The 21,063-nt window shown below is 40.8% G+C and overlaps 1 protein-coding gene, 1 long non-coding RNA gene and 1 pseudogene across 3 annotated transcripts in view; 2 read left to right on the top strand and 1 right to left on the bottom strand.

The window, feature by feature from the left end:
• Positions 1 to 20,034, top strand: part of CLN8 (CLN8 transmembrane ER and ERGIC protein) — a 58,217-nt gene extending 38,183 nt beyond the window's left edge. For both annotated transcript variants that reach the window (XM_060291750.2, XM_060291756.2), the window contains exon 17: positions 19,800 to 20,034. The gene's annotated coding sequence lies outside the window, so the exon portion shown is untranslated. The remainder of the gene's footprint in view (positions 1 to 19,799) is intronic.
• Positions 681 to 18,453, bottom strand: LOC132594407 (uncharacterized). The gene is made up of 4 exons (XR_009560578.1): positions 17,998 to 18,453; positions 16,423 to 16,574; positions 5,745 to 5,801; positions 681 to 1,243 (listed from the first exon to the last, which is right to left on the bottom strand). It is a non-coding gene; the product is annotated as an uncharacterized lncRNA (long non-coding RNA).
• On the top strand, positions 17,944 to 18,061 carry LOC115841203 (small nucleolar RNA SNORA70; annotated as a pseudogene).
• Positions 20,035 to 21,063: the final 1,029 nt, after the last annotated feature.

The raw sequence follows: 21,063 nt of genomic DNA, 5'->3' as shown, positions 1-21,063 counted from the left end.
GATGAAGGAACAAGAGAAAACCCCAGAAAAACAACTAAATGAAGTGGAGATAGGCAACCTTCCAGAAAAAGAATTCAGAATAATGATAGTGAAGATGAACCAGGACCTCGGAAAAAGAATGGAGGCAAAGATCGAGAAGATGTAAGAAATGTTTAAAAAAGACCTAGAAGAATTAAAAAAACAAAGAAACAGAGATGAACAATACAATAACTGAATGAAAAATACACTAGAAGGAATCAATAGCAGAATAAATGGGGCAGAAGAATGGATAAGTGACCTGGAAGGCAGAATGGTGGAATTCACTGCCATGTAACAGAATAAATAAAAAAGAATGAAAAGAGGGCTTCCCTGGTGGCACAGTGGTTGAGAGTCCGCCTGCCGATGCAGGGGACACGGGTTCGTGCCCCAGTCCGGGAAGATCCCACATGCCACGGAGCGGCTGGGCCCGTGAGCCATGGCCGCTGAGCCTGCGCGTCCGGAGCCTGTGCTCTGCAACGGCAGAGGCCACAACAGTGAGAGGCCCGCGTACCGCCAAAAAAAAAAAAAAAAAAACCAAAGAATAAAAAGAAATGTAGACAGCCTAAGAGACCTCTGGAACAACATTAAATCCAACAACATTCGCTTTATAGGGGTCCCAGAAGGAGAAGAGAGAAAGGACCTGAGAAAATATTTGAAGAGATTATAGTTGAAAATTTCCCTACCATGGGAAAGGAAATAGCCACCCAAGTCCAGGAAGTGCAGAGAGTCCCATACAGGATAAATCCAAGGAGAGACATGCCGAGAGACACATAGTAATCAAATTGGCAAAAATTAAAGACAAAGAAAAATTATTGAAAGCAGCAAGGGAAAAAGGATAAACAACATACAAGGGAACTCCCATAAGGTTAATAGCTGATTTCTCAGCAGAAACTCTACAGGCCAGAAGGGAGTGGCATGACACATTTAAAGTGATGAAAGAGAAGAACCTACAACCAAGGTAACTCTACCCAGCAAGGATCTCATTCAGATTCGATGGAGAAATCAAAAGCTTTACAGACAAGCAAAAGCTAAGAGAATTCAGCACCACCACACCAGCTCTACAACAAATGGTAAAGGAACTTCTCTAAATGGGAAACACAAGAGAAGAAAAGGACCTACAAAAACAAACCCAAAACAATTAAGAAAATGGTAACAGGAACATACATATTGATAATTACCTTAAACGTGAATGGATTAAATGCTCCAACCCAAAGACACAGGCTCGCTGAAAGATACAAAAACAAGATCCATATATATGCTCTCTACAAGAGACCCACTTCAGACCTAGGGACACATACAGACTCAAAGTGAGGGGAAGGAAAAAGATATTCCATGCAAATGGAAATCAAAAGAAAGCTGGAGTAGCAATATTTATATCAGATAAAATAGACTTTAAAATAAAGAAGGTTACAAGAGACAAGGAAGGACTACATAATGATCAAGGGATCGATCCAAGAAGATATAGCAATCATAAATATATATGCACCCAACACAAGAGCACCTCAATACATAAGGCAACTGCTAACAGCTCTAAAAGAGGAAATCGACAGCAACACAATAATAGTGGGGGACTTTAACACCTCACTTACACCAACAGACAGATCATCCAAACAGAAAATTAGTAAGGAAACACAAGCTTTAAATGACACGATAGACGAGATAGATTTAACTGATATTTATAGGACATTCCATCCAAAAACAGCAGATTACACTTTCTTCTCAAGTGCACACAGAACATTCTCCAGGATAGATCACATCTTGGGTCACAAATCAAGCCTCAGTAAATTTAAGAAAACTGAAGTCATATGAAGCATCTTTTCTGACCACAACACTATGAGATGAGAAATCAATTACAGGGGGAAAAAAAAACATAAAAAACACAGACACATGGAGGGTAAATAATACGTTACTAAATAACCAAGAGATCACTGAAGAAATCAAAGAGGAAATCAAAAAATACCTAGAGACAAATGACAATGAAAACACAATGATCCAAAACCTGTGGGATGCAGGACTTCCCTGGTGGCGCAGTGGTTGAGAGTCCGCCTGCCGATGCAGGGCACACGGGTTCGTGCCCCGGTCCGGGAAGATCCCACATGCCGCGGAGTGGCTAGTCCCGTGAGCCATGGCCACTGAGCCTGTGTGTCCAGAGCCTGTGCTCCGCAACGGGAGAAGCCACAACAGCCAGAGGCCCGCATACCGCAAAAAACAAAAAGAAAACCCTATGGGATGCAGCAAAAGCAGTTCTAAGAGGGAAGTTTACAGCAATACAAGCCTACCTCAAGAAAAATCAAACAATCTAACCTTACACCTCAAGGAACTAGAGAAAGAAGAACAAACAAAACCCAAAGTTAGCAGAAGGAAAGGAATCATAAAGATCACAGCAGAAATAAAGATCAATACAACTAAAATCTGGTTCTTTGAGAAGATAAACAAAATTGATAAACCATTAGCCAGACTCATCAAAAGGGAGTGGACTCAATAAAATTAGAAATGAAAAAAGAGAAGTTACAACAGAAATACAGAGCATCCTGAGAGACTACTACAAGCAACTCTATGCCAAAAAAATGGACAACCTGCAAGAAATGGACAAATTTTTAGAAAGGTATAACCTTCCAAGACTGAACCAGGAAGAAATAGAAAATATGAACAGACCAATCACAAATAATGAAATTGAAACTGTGATTAAAAATCTTCCAACAAACAAAGGTTCAGGACCAAATGGCTTCACAGGTGAATTCTATCAAACATTTAGAGAAGAGCTAACACCCATCTTTCTCAAACTCTTCCAAAAAATTGCAGAGGAAGGAACACTCCCAAACTCATTCTATGAGGCCACCATCACCTTGATACCAAAACCAGACAAAGATACTACAAAAAAAGAAAATTACAGACCAATATCACTGATGAATATAGATGCAAAAATCCTCAACAAAATACTAGCAAACAAAATCCAACAGCACATTGAAAGGATCATACACCAGGATCAAGTGGGATTTATCCCAGGGATGCAAGGTTCTTCAATACATGCAAATCAATCAATGTGATACACCGTATTAACAAATTGAAGCATAAAAACCATATGATCATCTCAATAGATGCAGAAAAAGCTTTTGACAAAATTCAACACCCATTTATGACAAAAACTCTCCAGAAAGTGGGCACAGAGGGAACCTACCTCAACATAATAAAGGCCATATATGACAAACCCACAGCAAACATCATTCTTAATGGTAAAAAACTGAAACCATTTCCTCTATGATCTGGAACAAGACAAGGATGTCCACTCTCACCACTATTATTCAACATAGTTTTGGAACTCCTAACCACAGCAGAGAAGAAATAAAAGGAATCCAAACTGGAAAAGAAGTAAAACTGTCACTGTTTGCCGATGACATGATACATAGAGAATCCTAAAGATGCCACCAGAAAACTACTAGAGCTAGTCAATGAATTTGGTGAAGCTGCAGGATACACAATTAATGCACAGAAATCTCTTGCATTCCTATACACTAATGATGAAAAATCTGAAAGAGAAATTAAGGAAACACTCCCATTTACCACTGCAACAAAGAGAATAAAATACCTAGGAATAAACCTACCTAGGGAGACAAAAGACCTATATGCAGAAAATATAAGACACTGATGAAAGAAATTCAAGATGATACAGAGATATACCATGTTCTTGGACTGGAACAATTAATACTGTGAAAATGACTATACTACCCAAAGCAATCTACAGATTTAATGCAGTCAAATTGCCAATGGCATTTTTTTACAGAACTAGAACAAAAAAATCTTAATATTTGTATGGATACACAAAAGACCCCTAATAGCTGAAACAGTCTTGAGGGGAAAAAACAGAGCTGGAGGAATCAAGACTCCTGACTTCAGACTATACTACAAAGCTACAGTAATCAAGACAATATGGTACTGGCACAAAAAAAGAAATACAGATCAATGGAACAGGATAGAAAACCGAGAGATAAACCCACACACTCATGGTCAACTAATCTATGACAAAGGAGGCATGGATATACAATGGAGAAAAGACAGTGTCTTCAATAAGTGGTGGTGGGAAAACTGGACAGCTACATGTAAAAGAATGAATTTGAACACTCCCTAACACCATACACAAAAATAAACTCAAAATGGATTAGAGACCTAAAGACCGGACACTATAAAACTCTTAGAGGAAAACACAGGAAGAAAAACCTTTGACATAAATTACAGCAAGATCTTTTTCTATCCACCTCCTAGAGTAATGGAAATAAAAACAAAAGTAAATAAATGGGACCTAATTAAACTTAAAAGCTTTTGCACAGGAAACCATAAACAAAACCAAAAGACAACCCTCAGAATGGGAGAAAATATTTGCAAATAAAGCAACTGACAAGGGAGTAATCTCCAAAATACATAAACAGCTCATGCAGCTCAATATCAAAAAAACAAGCCAATAAAAAAATGGGTGGAAGATCAAAATAGACATTTCTCTAAAGAAGACATACAGATGGCCAAAAAGCACATGAAAAAAAGTTCACCATCACTAATTATTAGAGAAGTGCAAATCAAAACTACAATGAGATACACCTCACACCAGTCAGAATGGGCATCATCAAAAAATTTACAAACAATAAATGCTGGAGAGGTTGTGGAGTAAAGGGAACCCTCTTGTACTGTTGGTGGTAATGTAAATTGACACAGTCACTATGGAGAACAGTACAGAGGTTCCTTAAACAACAGAATTACCATATGACCCAGCAGATGTGGATGGACCTAGAGTGTCATACAGAGTGAAGTAAGAAAGAGAAAAACAAATGGTACAGATGAACCAGTTTGCAAGGCAGAAATAGAGACACAGATGTAGAGAACAAACAGACGGACACCAAGGGGGTAAAGGATGGGTGGAATGAATTGAGAGACTGGGATTGACATATATACACTAATATGTATAAAACAGATAACTAATGAGATACTGCTGTATAGCACAGGGAACTCCACTTAGCTGTACAGCAGAAACTAACACAACGTTGTAAAACAACTATAACCCAATCTAAAAAAAAAAAACTTACAACAAGGTATCACCTCACACTGGTCAGAATGGCCATCGTCAAAAAGTCTATGAACAATAAACGCTGAAGCGGGTGGGGGAAAAGGGCACTTCCTACACTGTTGGTGGGAATGTAATTCATTTGGTGCAGCCACTATGGAAAACACTATAGAGGTTTATTGAAAAAACTAAAAAGAGAACTACCATATGATCCAGCAGTCCCACTCCTAGGGATATATCCAATGAAAACGATCATTCAAAGAGATACATGCACCCCAGTGTTCACTGCAGCACTCTTTACACTAGCCAAGACACGGAAGCAACCTCAATGTCCCATCAACAGAGCAATGGATAAAGAAGATGTGGTACATACATACAATGGAATATTACTCATCCATAAAAAAATGAAACAATGCCATTTACAGCAAAATGGATGGACCTAGAGATTGACATACTACGTGAAGTCAGACAAATCTCATATGATATCACTTATATGTGTAATCTAAAAAGATGATTCAAATGAATTTATTTACAAAACAAAAACAGTCCCACAGACTTTGAATACAAACTTATGATTACCAAAGGGAAAAAGTGGAGGGGTGAGAGATAAACTAGGAGTTTGGGATTAACATACACACACCACTATAATTAAAATAGATAATCAATGAGGACCTACCGTATAGCACAGGGAACTGTACTCAGTATTCTGTAATAACCTATATGGGAAAAGAATCTGAAAAAGAATGGATATATGTATAACTGAACTGCTTTGCTGTACACCTGAAAGCAACCCAACATTGTAAATCAACTATACCTGAATATAAAATAAAATTTAAATTAAAAAGAAAACAAATGCCCCAAACCAAATTATTATTTACTCCTTCCTTTGATATTGTTTTATCCTTTTTGCTTATAAGTTTAGATAATTATGTTGTTTTACCTTCAGTAGCAATATTTTAGTTGCAGGTAAAGTCATTCCTGTGTGAAATAGTACGTAATACATGCACATTTGGAATTAACATTATTCAACACATTCTGCTGTTACTTACAATTAGCAATTTATATTTTAATGTTGTAAGTAGTTGTGGAGTTTAGTCATTTATGTACATTGAATTATTTACTGTCATTAAATAAGTATCTTTTTTCTTTAGTGGCTCAAAATATAGCTTTGTAAATAAAAAAGACACAGGGTGGCTGCCTGGATTAAGAAAACAAAGCTCTTCAATATGCTGTCTACGAGAGACTCACTTCAGGGTGAAAGATGCGATGCGCAGAGACTGAAAGTGAGGGGATAGAAAAAGATTTCACGCAAACAAAGAAGAAAGCAAGAGTAGCAATACTCCTATCAGGTAGAACAGTCATTAAAACAAAGGATGAAAAGAGACACAGAAGAGCATTATATAATGATAAAGGGATCAATGCAAGAAGAGAATATTTGTTAACAAATACACACCCAATATAGGATCACCTAATCTATATAAAGCAAATACTGACAGACATGAAGGGAGAAATTGACAACAGGAGTAGACTAACACCCCAGTGACATCAGTGGGCAGGTAAGACCAAAAAAAAGTCAAGAAGGCAATCGTAGTCTTAAATGACAGAACAGATCAGTTGGACTTAAATGATATCCATAGGATATTACATCTAACAAAGCACAATACAAATCCTTTTCTTAATTAATTAACTAATTTGTTTAATTAATTTATTTTTTGTGTGCATTGGGTCTTTGTTGGTGTGCCCAGGCTTTCTCTAGTTGTGGCCACCGGGGGCTACTCTTCATTGTGGTGTGCGGGCTTCTCATTGCAGTGGCTTCTCTTTTTGCAGAGCACAGGCTGTAGGCACGCAGGCTCAGTAGTTGTGGCTCGCCGGCTCTAGACGCAGGCTCAGTAGCTGTGGCACACAGGCTTAGCTGCTCCATGGCATGTGGGATCTTCCCGGACAAGGGATCAAACCTGTGTCCCCAGCATTGGCAGGTGGATTCTTAACCACTGCGCCACCAGGGAAGTCCCACAAATCCTTGTTGAAGTGCACATGGATCATTCTCAAGGATAGAGCACTTACCACATGACAAAATAAGCCTCAACAAATATAAGAGGATAGAAATAATGTCAAGCATTTTTCCCACTATTACATCAACTGAAGAAAAAATGGGAAAAGAACAAACATGTGGAGACTAAACATCCCTCTAAAAATAATATCAGTGGGTTAACAATGACATCAAAGAGGAAATAAAATACCTGAAGACAAATGAAAATAAAAACATAACTCTACAGGGCTTCCCTGGTGGCACAGTGGTTGAGAGTCCGCCTGCCAATGCAGGGGACACAGGTTCGTGCTCCAGTCTGGGAAGATCCCACATGCCGCGGAGCAGCTAGGCCTGTGAGCCATGGCCGCTAAGCCTGCACGTCCAGAGCCTGTGCTCCGCAACAGGAGAGGCCACAACAGTGAGAGGCCCGCGTACTGCAAAAATAAATAAATAAATAACTCTACAAAATCTATAGGATGAAGGAAAAGTAGATCTAAGAGGGAAGTTCATAGCAATATAGGCCTCCAAGAAACAAGAAAAATCTCAAAACAACTTAACCTACCACCTAAAAGAATTAGGAAAAGAACAAAGCCCAATGTGAACAGAAAGAAGGAAATAAAGATCAGAGGGGAAATAAAAGATTAATGAAACAAAGACCTATTTGAAAGGATAAAATTGATAAACCTTTAGCCAGACTTACCAAGAAGAAAGGACCAAGTAAACAAAATAAGAAAGGATCAATAACTGACACCACAGAAATATAAAAGAAAATCACATTACTATGACTAGTTATATGTCAACAAATTGGACAACCTAGAAGAAATGGACAAATTTCTAGAAATCTACAGACTGTGAAGACTAAGTCAAGAAGTAGACCATTTGAACTGATCACCAGAAGTGAAATTGAATCTGTAATAAAAATAAATAAATAAAAACTTCCAGCAAACAAAAGTGGGCTGTTTCACAGGGGAATGCTACCTAGCATACAAAGAACTTCTATCTATCCTTCCGAAACTCTTCCAAATAATTGAAGGGGGAACACTGCCAACATCATTCTATGAAGCCACCATCATCCTGATACCAAAACCAGACAAAGACACTACAAAAGAAGAAAATTACTGGCCAATATCTTTCATGAACAAAGATGCAAAAATCCTCATCAAAATGTCAGCACACAAAATCCAACAATATATAAAAAGGGTCATATACCATTCTCAATTTGGATTCATTCCAGGGTTGCAAGGATGGTTCAACATATGTGAAACGAAAACAAAAACACCAGTGTGATACTCCACACTAACAAAAGGAAAGACAAACCACATGATCATTTCAGTATTTTCAGAAAAAGCATTTGATAAAATTCAACATGATAAAAACTCTTACCAAAGTGGAGAGGGAACATGTCTCAACATTAATAAAAGTCATTAAAGCAAACCCACAGCCAATATAATACTCAATGGTGAAAAGCTGAAAGCCTTACTGCTAAATTCAGGAACAGGACAAGGATGCCTACTCTCACCACCTCTATTCAACATAATATTGGAAGTCCTAGGCACAGCAAATCAGATATGAAAAAGAAATAAAGGGCATCCAGACTGGAAGCAAAGAGGTACAACTGTCCCTATTTACAGATGACATGATACTGTGTATCAAGAACCCTAAAGTTTCTCCACCTAAAAACTATGAGAACTAATGAATTCAGCAAGCTTGTTAATATACAGAAATATATTGCATTTCTATACACTAATAATGAAATATCAGAAAGGGATATTTTTTTAATCCCATTTAAATGTCACACTAAAAAAAAAAAAAACCTAGCTGAATAAACTTAACCAAGGAGGTGAAAAGCCTATATGCTGAAAACTATATAAAACATTGATAAAAGAAATGGAAAGATACCCCATGCTCTTGGATTGGAAGAATATTAAGATGGCCATAAAACCCAAAGCAATCTGCACATTCAACTCGATCCCTATCAAAATACTAAGGAGATTTTTTCACAGAACTGGAATAATCCAAAAATTTGTACGGAACTACAAAAGACTATGAATTGCCAAAGCAATCTTAGAAAAAAGAGCAAAGCTGGAGGCATGACCCTCCCAGGCTTCAGACTATACTACAAAGCTACAGTAGTCAAAGCAGTGTTGTAGCGGCAGAAAAACAGACAGAGCGATGTCACAGAGAACCCAGAAGTAAACCCATGCCCCTACAGTCAATGAATCTACAAAGGAGACAAGAATATATGATGGGGAAAAGATCATCTCTTTCAACAAGTGGTTCTGGGAAAGCTGGACAGCCACATGTAAAAGAAAGATTATTTTTATATGTGGTGTGAGGGAACATTCTAAACTCAAAATGGTTTTAAGACCTAAAAGTAAGACAAAACCATAAGAGAACATAGGAACACTCTGACATAAATGGTAGCACTATATCTTGAATCAGTCACCTAAGGCAAAAGAATTAAAGCAAAACAACAACACATAATAATAACAATAAAGACAAATGAGACCTAATTAAATATAAAAGATCTTGCACAGCAAAGTAAGCCATCAACAAAACAAAAACACAACCTGCTGGATGGGAGGGACTGTTTGCAAATCATGCACATCAACAAAGGGTGAATATACAAAATACACCAACAGCTCATACAACTCAATACCAAAAAAAACCAATCCAATCAAAAAAATGGGCAAAGACTCAAATAGACATTTTTTCCAAAGAAGACATATGGATGGCAAATGGGCCCATGAAGAGATGCTCAACTGTGCTAATCAATAGAGAAAGACAAATCAAAACTACAATGAGGTATTATCCCAAATCAGTCAGAATGGCCACCATCAAAAAGTCTATAAATAATGCATGTTGGAGAAGTTACAGAGAAAAGGGAGCCCAAGTACCCTTTTCATGGGAATGTAAGTTGGTGCAGCCACTATGGAGAACAGTACAGAGGGTCCTCAAAAAACTAAAAATATAACTGCCACGTGATCCAGCAGTTCTACTCCTGGGCATATTTCCGGAAAAAAACGACACTAATTTGAAAAGATACGTGCACCCCAATGTTCATAGCTGCACTATTTACAATATGTAAATAGCCAAGGCATGGAAGCAACCTAAGTGTCCATCAACAGAGACATGGATAAAGAAGATGTAGTACATATATACAATGGAATATTACTCAGCCATAAAAAAGAATGAAGTAACGCCACTTGTAGCAATATGGATGGACTTACAGAATATTACGCTTAGAGAAATAAGTCAGAGAAAGACATACTATATGGTATCACTCACGTGTGGAATCTAAGAAACACAAATGAATGTATATGTAAAACAAACAGATTCACAGACTTCTAGAAGACAAACTTATGTTACCAAAGGGGAGATGGAAGCAGGGAGAGACACATTAGGGGTAAGGGAGTAACAGATACGAACTAGCAGATTAAAAAAATAAGCAACGAGGATTTACTGTATAGCACAGGGCACTACACTCATCTTGTAATTTGTAACAGTACAATCTGTAGAAACACTGAATCTGAATCACTATGCTGTGTACTTGAAACAATATTGTAGACCAACTATACTTCAATAGAAAAAAGAGGACCCATACCCCAGAGTGGGTGGCCCCCAAATGAGAGAAGAGTTACAACTGCAGAGGTGCTCCCCAAGGAGCAAGGGGCCTGGGCCCCACATCGGCTCCCCAGGAAGACAAGTCCCTAGACCACGTGGCTTTGGAGGCCAGTGGGCTTGCTTTCAGGAGACCCCAAGGGCTGTGGGGAAGAGACTCCACTCTTAAAGGATGCACACAGGCTCTCACAAGCTCCAAAACCCAGGGCAGCAGCAGCGATCTGAAGGAACCTGGGTCACACCCACCTGCCGATCATCTCATCCTCCTGGAGAGGCTGGGGGCTCACCCTGGGGACACAGACCCTGGCAGCCACCATTTGGGAGGCCAGTGTACCACATGTACTCACTGGCAACCTGCACTGTGGAATCCTCCCTCTAGCTTCTCAGCCTCAGGACCCAGCCCCACCCCTGCCCAATAGCCTCTAGGCACCAGTACTGGGATGCCTCAGGCTACGCAGTGAGCGGGCAGGGGCACAGCCCCACCCAGCAGACAGGCTTCTTTGAGAAACCCCAGCCCACAGCCACCCCTGGACATGCCCTGCCCACCAGAGGGCCCAGGACCTTGCCCCCACACACCGGAGCACAGGCACTAGACCAGGGAGCGCCAGGTCCTGCAGTCAGAGATCCTGGGCCTCAGGCCTGCCCACCAGCAAGCCTAGTCCAGCCTTGAGGCCACCCTCACCTACCAGTGGGCAGACACCAGCCCCAGGACAACTGCAGCCCCGCAGCCTGCTGTGACAGGACCCAGCCCGCTGACCAGCAGGCCAACACAAGCTTCAGGACCCCTGGACCCCACCCATGAGCAGTCTGACACCAGCTACTGAACCCCTGGGCCCTGCAGCCAGCTCCCAGGACCTGGCACTGCCCACCCGTGAGCCAGCACTAGCCCGGCGTGCCCCTGGGGATTCTGCAGCCAGCCACCTCGTGACCTGGCCCCACCAACCAGAATGCGGCAGCCTCTGTGCAAGGCAGGGCCTGGCAACCAAATGGATGGGGGCTGGCCACGCCTACCAGGGCACCCTCAGTAGTCAGACCACCACAGCAGTAGGACCTATGCAGCCCTCACTGGGGGAACCACTAAAGCATACAGCTCTGGCGACAGGAGGAGAGCGTGCTTCTGGGGCACACAGGATGCCTCCTACAGAGGGCCACTTCTCCAAGGGCGGGAAACATAACCAACCACCAGATGCATAGAAGTACAGCGATTCAGGCAAGATGAAGTGGCAGAGGAACATATTCCAAATGAAGGAATGAGATAAAACCCCAGAAGAAAACCTAAGTGAAGTGGAGATAAGCAACCTACCTAAGGATAAATGGTCATAAAGCTGATGGAAGAACTCGGGAGGAGAATGCATTAACGGAGCAAGAAGTAAGAAGTTTTAAAGAGTTAGAAAACATAAAAAACCCAACAGAGGTGAAGAGTGTAATGAAATGAACACAGTAGGAGAAATCAACAGACTGATACAGAGGAACGGATTAGTAAGCTGCAAGACAGTAGTGGAAATCACTGATGCTAAAGAGAAAAAATAAGAAATGACAGTATAAGAGACTCCTAGGACCTCAGATGCACTAACATTTACATATAAAGGTCCTAGAAAGGGAACAGAAAAAGGGGCAGAGAACACTTTTGAAGAAATAGCTGAAAACTTCTGTAACCTGCAAGAGGAAACAGACATCCAGGTCCTAGAAGCACAGAGAGTCCCAAACAGGACCAACCAAAGGAGGATCACACCAAGACACACTGTACGTAAAATAGCAAAAATTGGAGCGAACATTAAAAGCAGCAAAGGAAAAGCAACAGGTAACAAGGGGACTCCCGTAAGGCTATCAGCTGACTTTTCAACAAACTCTGCAGGCCAGAAGGGAGGAGTACAATATATGTAAAGTGATAAAAGGGAAAAACCTACAACCAGGAATACTCTGCCCGGCAAGACTTTGATTTGATGGAGAGATCAAGAAATTTACAGATGAGCGAAAGATAAAAGTTCAGCACCCTCAAACCAGCTTCACAAGAAATGTTAATGGGACTTCTCTAAGCAAAAAAGAGAAGGCCACAACTAAAAACAGGAAAATTACAAAGGGAAAAAGCTCATCAGTAAAGGCGAATATTTAGTAAAGGCACTAAATCATGTACAAAGCAAGTAAGAAAGTTAAAAGTCAATTTAGTGTGATCATCTACAAAACAGACGTAAGGTATGACAAAGATAGTAATCATGAGGAGAGTAAAAATGCAGGATTGACAAAATGCGTCTAAAATTAAGTGATCAGCAACTTAAAGTAATCACACGTGAATATTACTATATATAACCTCATGGTGATGATAAACCCTAAATCTATAATGTTACACAAAGATACAAAGAACAGAGGAAATCTAAACACTAAAGATAGTCATCAAATCACAAAGAAAAGGAATTTTAAAAACAACCCCAAAACAATTAACAAAATGGCAATAAGTACATACATATCAATAGTTACTTTAATGTAAATGGACTAAATACTCCAATAAGACAGAGTGGCTGAAATGGATACAAAAGCAAAACCTGTATATACGCTGCCTACAAGAGACTCACTTCAGATCTAAACATACAGACTGAAAGCGAGGGGACGGAAAGTGGTATTCCATGTGCATGGAAATCTAAACAAAGCTTAGGTAGCAATACTTATCAGACAAGAGAGACTTCAAAACGAAGACTGTTACAAGAAACAAAGAAGGACATTATATAATGCTCAAGGGGTCAATCCAAGAAGATACAACTGTTGTAAATATATATGCACCCAACACAGGAACACCTAAATATATAAGGCAAGTATTGAGATAAAGGGAGAGATTGACAGCAGCACAGTAATAGTGGGGGACTTTTCAACACCACTTAAAATCAGCGGACAGATCATCCAGATAGAAAATTCAATAAGGAAACACTGGCCTTAAATGACACATTAGTTCAGATGGACTTGATATGTACATATTTAGAATATCCCAAAAGCAGCATACAGTAAGTCTCCTACACATGAACCTTCAAGATGTGAACTTTTAAAGATGCAAACATACACTCGCATGTCCAATCACATAAGTTAGTTCACGTCTGGCGTGCATTGTCACATGCGTGCATCCTCTACAAGCTGTTGTGCTTTTGTGTAGTTTACTATACAGCATAGAGTACAGTAGGTACAGTATTTTTATTTCAAGCCCAGGATGCCCGGAAGCAAGTGTAAAAGCAGTGGTGATGTAGCTGGTACTGCTAAGAAGCACCAAGCGATAACAACTGAAACAACAGTGAAAACAGTTGAGAGAGTGGAGCAACGAGAGGAAGAAGAAGTAAGTGAAGAACCAAAGAGATTCACGATGCAGGAAATGGCATGGGGGCTTTATCTGAGGAGGCACTGTTAGTGTTTGAGGCACAGGACCCGAATGCAGAATGGTAGACAAAGGTTGCAGCCGCTGTTCAGAATGTAATTCCACGCTACCGTGTCATCTACGATGAGGAAAAAAGAGCTACTACCCAGACATCACTGGGTCATTTTTTCAAGAGGGCAGACAGAATTGAATCCAGCAAGGAACCAGAACGTGTGGCATCAACATCAGGGGTGAGCGAAATGGCAGGTCGCCCTCCGTCTCCTATTGCTGACAATCCTTCAGCTCTACCATCTCCCACCTCCTCTCCCTCCTCCAGTCAGTAACTCTTCTTGCCTGTTCACTTGATGCCAGCCCCTGTATGCCAGCTGTTGTGCTGTACTACTGTACTTTTCAAGGTATTGTACTGTTAAAAATTAAAACCCTTTTAATCTTGTTTGGTTTTATGTATTATTTGTGTGAAAAGTATTATAAACCTATTACAGTACAGTACTATATAGCTGTGTTAGTTGGGTACCTAGGCTAACTTTGTTGGACTTACAAACAAATTGGACTTACGAACGCACTCTCAGAACAGAACTCATTCATGTGTAGGGAACTTACTGTACACATTCTTTTCAAGTGCACATGAAACATTCTCCAGTATAGATCACATGCTAGGCCTCAATACAAACCTCAGTAAGAAAATAGAAATAATATCAAGGATCTTTTCCAACCACAATGCTATGAGACTAGAAATCAACAAGGAAACTGCAAAAAGCACAAACACATGGAGCCTGAATAATATGCTACTAAACAACCAATGGGTCACTGAAGAAGTCAAAGAGTAAATTAAAAAAATACCCAGAGACAAATGAAAACAAAAACACAATGATCCAAAAATCTATGGGGTGCAGCAAAGGCAGTTCTAAGAAGGAAGTTTTAGGGATACAAGTTTACCTCAGGAATCAAGAAAAATCTGTAACAATCTAACCTTACACCCAAAGGAACTAGAAAAAGAATAAACAAAACCCACATTCAGAAGGAAAGAAATCTTGAAGATCAGAGCAGATATAAATGAAAAAGAATAAAAAACAGAAAGACCAATGAAACGAAGAGCTGGTTTTTTGAAGAGAGAAACAAAATAGATAAACCTTTACCCAGACTCAATCAAGAAAAAAAGGGAGAGGGCCCAATCAGTAAAAATCAGAAGTGAAAAAGAAGTTACAACCGGCACCACAGAAATACAAAGGATCAGAAGGAGACTACTATGAGCAACTATACACAGTGAAATGGGCAAACTGGAAGGAATGGACAAGTTCTTAGAGATGTACAAAATCTTGAGACTGAACCAGGAAGAAACAAAGCATGAACAGACCAATTACCAGTGGCGAAACTGAATGAGTAATTTAAAAACTCCCAACAAACAGAAGTCCAGGACCAGATGGCTTCACAGGTGAATTCCACTGGACTTTCAGAGAAGAGTTAATACCTACCCTTCTGAAATCATTCCAATAAACTGCAAAGGAACACTTCTGAACTCATTCTATGAGGCCACCGTCACCCTGATACCAAAACCAGACAAATCGAAGAAAAAACAAAGTTACAGGCCAGTAACACTGATGAACATACATGCAAAAATCCTCAGTGAATTAGCAGCTGAATCCAGGAATACATTAAAAGGATCGTACATCATGATCAAGCAGGGATATAAGGATGGTTCAGTATCCACAAATCAATGTGATACACCACATTAACAAATTGAATTAAACCCATATTATCATCTCAATAGATGCAGAAAAAGCTTTTGACAAAACTCAATAGCCATTTATGATAAAACCTCCAAGTGGGTATAGAAGAAACATACCTTGACATAAAGGCCATATAAATAAGCCCACAGCTAACATACTCAATGGTGAAAAGCTGAGACATTTCTTCTAAGATCAGGAACAAGACAAGGATGTCCTCTCTCGCCACTTTTATTTAGAAGTCCTAGCCACAGCAATCAAAGAAAAAGCAATAAAGGGGATCCAAATTGGGGAAGAAATAAAACTGTCATGTTTCCAGGTGGCATGATACCACACATAGAAAATCCTAAAGACGCCACTAGAAAACTACTAGAGCTCAATGAATTTGGTAAGGTTGCAGGATACCAAATTAATATACAGAAACCTGTTGTATTTCTGTACACTAACAAGCTTATCGGATGATGGTACAGACGAGCAGACACAAATACAGCGGCTCTTCAAGCAATTCTGTGTAACCGTATTGGAGACGCTGGATTTATTATATCAATAGCATGATTTCTGTTTAATTTACATGCGTGAGATCTGCAACAAATCTTCATACTTGACCTAAGCCACTCAAACCTACCTTTAATAGGACTTGTACTAGCTGCAGCTGGAAAATCCACCCCATTTTGGTCTCCGCCCTTGACTCCCTCAGCCATAGAAGGTGCTATTCAGCCTTTCTCCCCTCAAGCACAATAGTTGTAGCAGGTATTTTCCTTCTCATCCTCTTCTACCCTTTAACAGAAAAGAATGAGCTTATTCAGACAATAACACAGTGCTTAGGGGCTAGTACTGCATTATTTACAGCAATATGCACTCTTACCCAAACGGATATTAAAAAAATTGGCACTTTCTCCACTTCAAGCCAGTTAGGCCTTATAATGGTAACAACCGGTATTAACCAGCCTTATCTAGCATTCCTCCGTATCTGCACACACACACCTGTTTTAAGGCCATATTATTTACATGCTCTGGGTCTACTATTCACAGCCTAAACGATGAACAAGACATTCGAAAAATAGGGGGCCTAATCAAAGCAATACCCTTTACTACAACAGCCCTCGTTATCAGAAGCCTAGCCCTAACAGGAATACCTTTCTGTACTGGATTTTATTCTCAAGACCTAATTATCAAGACTGCTAATACGTCTTATACCAACCAGCTGAGCCCTGCTAATAACCCTAATCACCACATCCCTCACAGCTGTTCACAGTACTCATTATCTTCTTTGCATTATTCGGACAACCTCGCTTTCCCACCTTAACTTTCATGAGTGAAAGTAACCCATTCCTAATCTATTCTATCAAACGCTTATTAACGGGGAGCATTTCGCGGGGTTTATCATCTCCAACAATACTCCTCCAGTAACAGTCCCTCAAACACCTATACCCTACTTCGTAAACCAGCTGCCCTTGCTGCAACTATCCTCGGCTTGACTCTAGCCCTCGAACTTAATCTTACTTCTCAGAACTTAAAATGTAAGTATTTCTCAGACATCTTCAAGTTTTCCAACCCCTCAGGATACTTTCCCACTCTCACACACCGTCTAACACCCTACTGGAACCCGTCAACAAGCCAAAAATCAGCATCTTCTCTCCGAGACTTAATTTGACTAGAAAGCATTTTACCAAAAACCACCTCCCTTATTCAAATAAAATTCTCTACATTAGGATCAGAACAAAAAGGCCTAATCAAGCTATATCCCCTCTCACTCCTCATAACCCTCGCCCTGAGCACGATTCTAGTTACGAGTAACCTCTATAATAACCCCAACACCAATAAGCAGTGATCAACCAGGAACAATCGCCTGCCAAGAAGCGCAGCTGTACAACGCCACAATTCCCAGCCTCTTCCCTAAAACACCAGACTCACCACCTGTATCATAAATTACTCAATCCCCTAGCCCACTAAACTGAAGTACAGTTTCTACCTCCTCATCTTTCAAAACATAAAACACCACTGAAAACTCTATTATTAAGCCTGAAATATACCCAAGACAGTCTTATTAAGAACCCACACTTCTGGGTACTGTTCAGTAGCTATAGCTGTCGTATTACCAAACACTACCAACATCCCCCCTAAATAAATCAAAAGTACCATTAATTTTCAGCCAGTTAAGCCAACTATGCCCTTTTCCCCGTGGGGGCCCGGTGTGCACCTCCTCGGTGGTACATGCAGCCTGCTGCCTGTACGGGTTGTCCTCAGGGACGCTGGGTTCAGCCCTTTCCAGTGGACACTCGTGACTGGAATGCTGTCCCCAGTCTAGGCTGCAGACAGGGATGCGAGGTGCCCTTGGAGAGCTCCAGAGCACAGTGGCCAGGGTCCACGATGGCCAAGTCATCACGCACATCCACACCAAGCGCAGGACAAGGAGCTTGTGACTGAGGCCCTCTGCAGGGCCCAGTCCACGCACGTGCTCTGGCCTCCAGAAGATCTACGTCTCCACGAAGTGGGGACTTACTAAGTTTACTGCGGATGAATTTGATGACATGGTGGCAGAAAAGTGGCTCATCCCGGATGGCGGTGGGGTAAAATACAGCCCTAGTCACGGCCCCTGGACACGTGGCGGGCCTTGCGCTCAGGAGGGCCTTGGCGCCGTCCCCTCCTTACTCGGGCGCACCAATACATCCTACTTTCCTGCTTTTTTAAAAAAAGAAAAAACCATTAAATCTAAAAATGAACCACCAAAAGTCAACACAGTCCCACAACCAGCACCACCACCCAGTCAGTCCAAGCCCTCCAGAGACAGGGGAAGGTTTTGAAGAAAACCCCATAAAATCACAAAGGACTCAAAATAAATACGTTGTATCATTATTCTTCCGTGGAATCTAACCATGGCCAATGACATGCAAAATCATCATTGTTATTCAACTATAAGAACACTAGTGACCAACATCCGAAAATCACACCCATTAATAAAAATCATCAACAGTGCATTCATTGATATTCCAGCCTCATCAAACATTTCATCATGACGACATTCTGGCTCCCTGTTGGGTATCTTTGATTTTACAAATCTTAACAGGCTTGTTCCTAGCAATACATCACAACGTCAGACACAATAACTGCTTTCTGATCAGTGACACCCATCTGCCGTAAATCAGAGATGAATCATTTGGTATGTACATGCAAACAGAGCTTCCGTATTCTTCATTTGCCTACTTATTCATGTAGGACGTGGGCTATATTATGGGTCCTGTGCTTTTCTGGAAACATGAAAGATCAGAACTATCCTATTTACAGCGATAGCCACAGCATTCATAGGCTAAGTATACCCTGAGGACAAATACCGTTCTGAGCAGCAACAGTTCTTACCAGCCTCCTTTCAGCAATCCCACACATCAGTACAACCTGTTGAATGGATCTGAGGCTGCGTCTTGGTAGACAAAGCAACTCTACACAATTCTTCACCCTCCCTTTTATTCTCCCATTCATCACTGCAGCACTAGCAGCCGTCCACCTACTATTCCTTCACGAAACAGGACCTAATAACCCCAAAAGAATCCCATCTGACGTGGACAAAATTCCATTTCAGCCTACTATACAATTAACGACATTTTAGGTGTTTTATTACTAGTTCTAGCATTGATAGTATTAGTCTTATTCTCACCCTACTTACTAGGAGACCCCGACAACTACACCCCAGCAAATCCTCTCAATATACCACCTCACGTTAAACAAGAATGTACTTCCTATTTGCATACACAATCCTACAATCAATCCCCAAGAAACTAGGAGGAATACTAGCCCTAATCTTTTTGATCGTAATCCTAGCATTTATCCCAATGCTCCACACATCCAAGCAATGAAGCATAATATTCTGACCCCTTAGCCAATGCCTGTTCTGAATCCTAGTGGCAGACCTATTCACACTAACGTGAATTGGAGGACAACATGTAGAGCATCCTTTCGTTATCACTGGACAACTAACATCTATTTTATACTTCTTTCTAATCCTAGCACTAATGCCAGTAACCAGTATTGTGGAAAACAATCGCCTGAAATGAAGAGTCTTTGTAGAAGATACATCATCCTGGTCTTATAAACCAGAGAAGAAGAACAACACATCTCCCTAAGACCCGAGGAAGTAGCTCCAGCTCCACCGTCAGCACCCAAAGCTGAAATGCTCCTTACACTCTTCCCTGAAACTTTGGTCATGGGCCATTTACAAAATTGAGTACTATTTCAGTATTAAAATGACCTCATTTTACAATAAACTAGTGTGTACTTCGTGCATATCTGCATCACCACATCAATACATACATACATGCCGTATCATACATAATACATTTTATGTATAATCATACATTTACCCCGTGCTTATAAGCATGTAATTGTATTATTGATATTACATAGAACATATACATTGTCAATCGTACATAGCACGTTAAGTCAAATCAATTCAGGTCAACATGCATATCATATCCAATAGATCACGAGCTTAATCACCAGGCCGAGTGAGACCATCAACGCACTTGGCAGGTGTCCCTCTTCTCGCTCCAGGCCCGTGATCTCTGCGGGTTTCTACTGATGAACTTTATCAGACACCTGTTTCTTATTTCAGGACCATCTCACCTAAAATCGCCCATTCTTTCCTCTTAAACAAGACTTTTTTTTTTTTTTTGCGGTACGCAGGCTTCTCACTGCTGTGGCCTCTCCCGTTGCGGAGCACAGGCTCCGGACGCGCAGGCTCAGCGGCCATGGCTCACGGGCCCAGCCGCTCCGCAGCATGAGGGATCTTCCCGGACCGGGGCATGAACCCGCGTCCCCTGCATCGGCAGGCGGACTCTCAACCACTGCACCACCAGGGAGGCCCTAAACAAGACATCTTGATGGACTAATGACTAATCAGCCCATGCTCACACATAACTGTGGTGACATGCATTTGGTACTTCTTAACTTTTAAGGGATGCTTGGACTCAGCTATGGCCATCTGAGGCCTTAACTCAAATAAATTGTAACTGGACTTTAATTGAACATCATTTACCAACATCAACCATAAGCTGCTGTTCAATGGTTACAGGACATAAGAAGATTACATGCACGTGTGTGAGTAGAGTTTAACCACCTACCCAAAATTAAACAGACAAGAAAACAACCCAATCACACTGCTGACCTTTTAAAAAACGCACAACATGAGAGTTGCGAGCTAAGTTTTATTTGGGACAAAATGAGGACTGCAGCCCGGGAGAGAGCATCCCAGATGGCTCTGAGAGACTGCTCC

This window comes from Globicephala melas, chromosome 21 (assembly GCF_963455315.2).
Source record: "Globicephala melas chromosome 21, mGloMel1.2, whole genome shotgun sequence".
NCBI lineage: Eukaryota > Metazoa > Chordata > Mammalia > Artiodactyla > Delphinidae > Globicephala > Globicephala melas.
The sequence above is the reverse complement of the archived record's forward strand: the minus strand, read 5'-3'. Positions and strand labels throughout refer to the sequence as shown.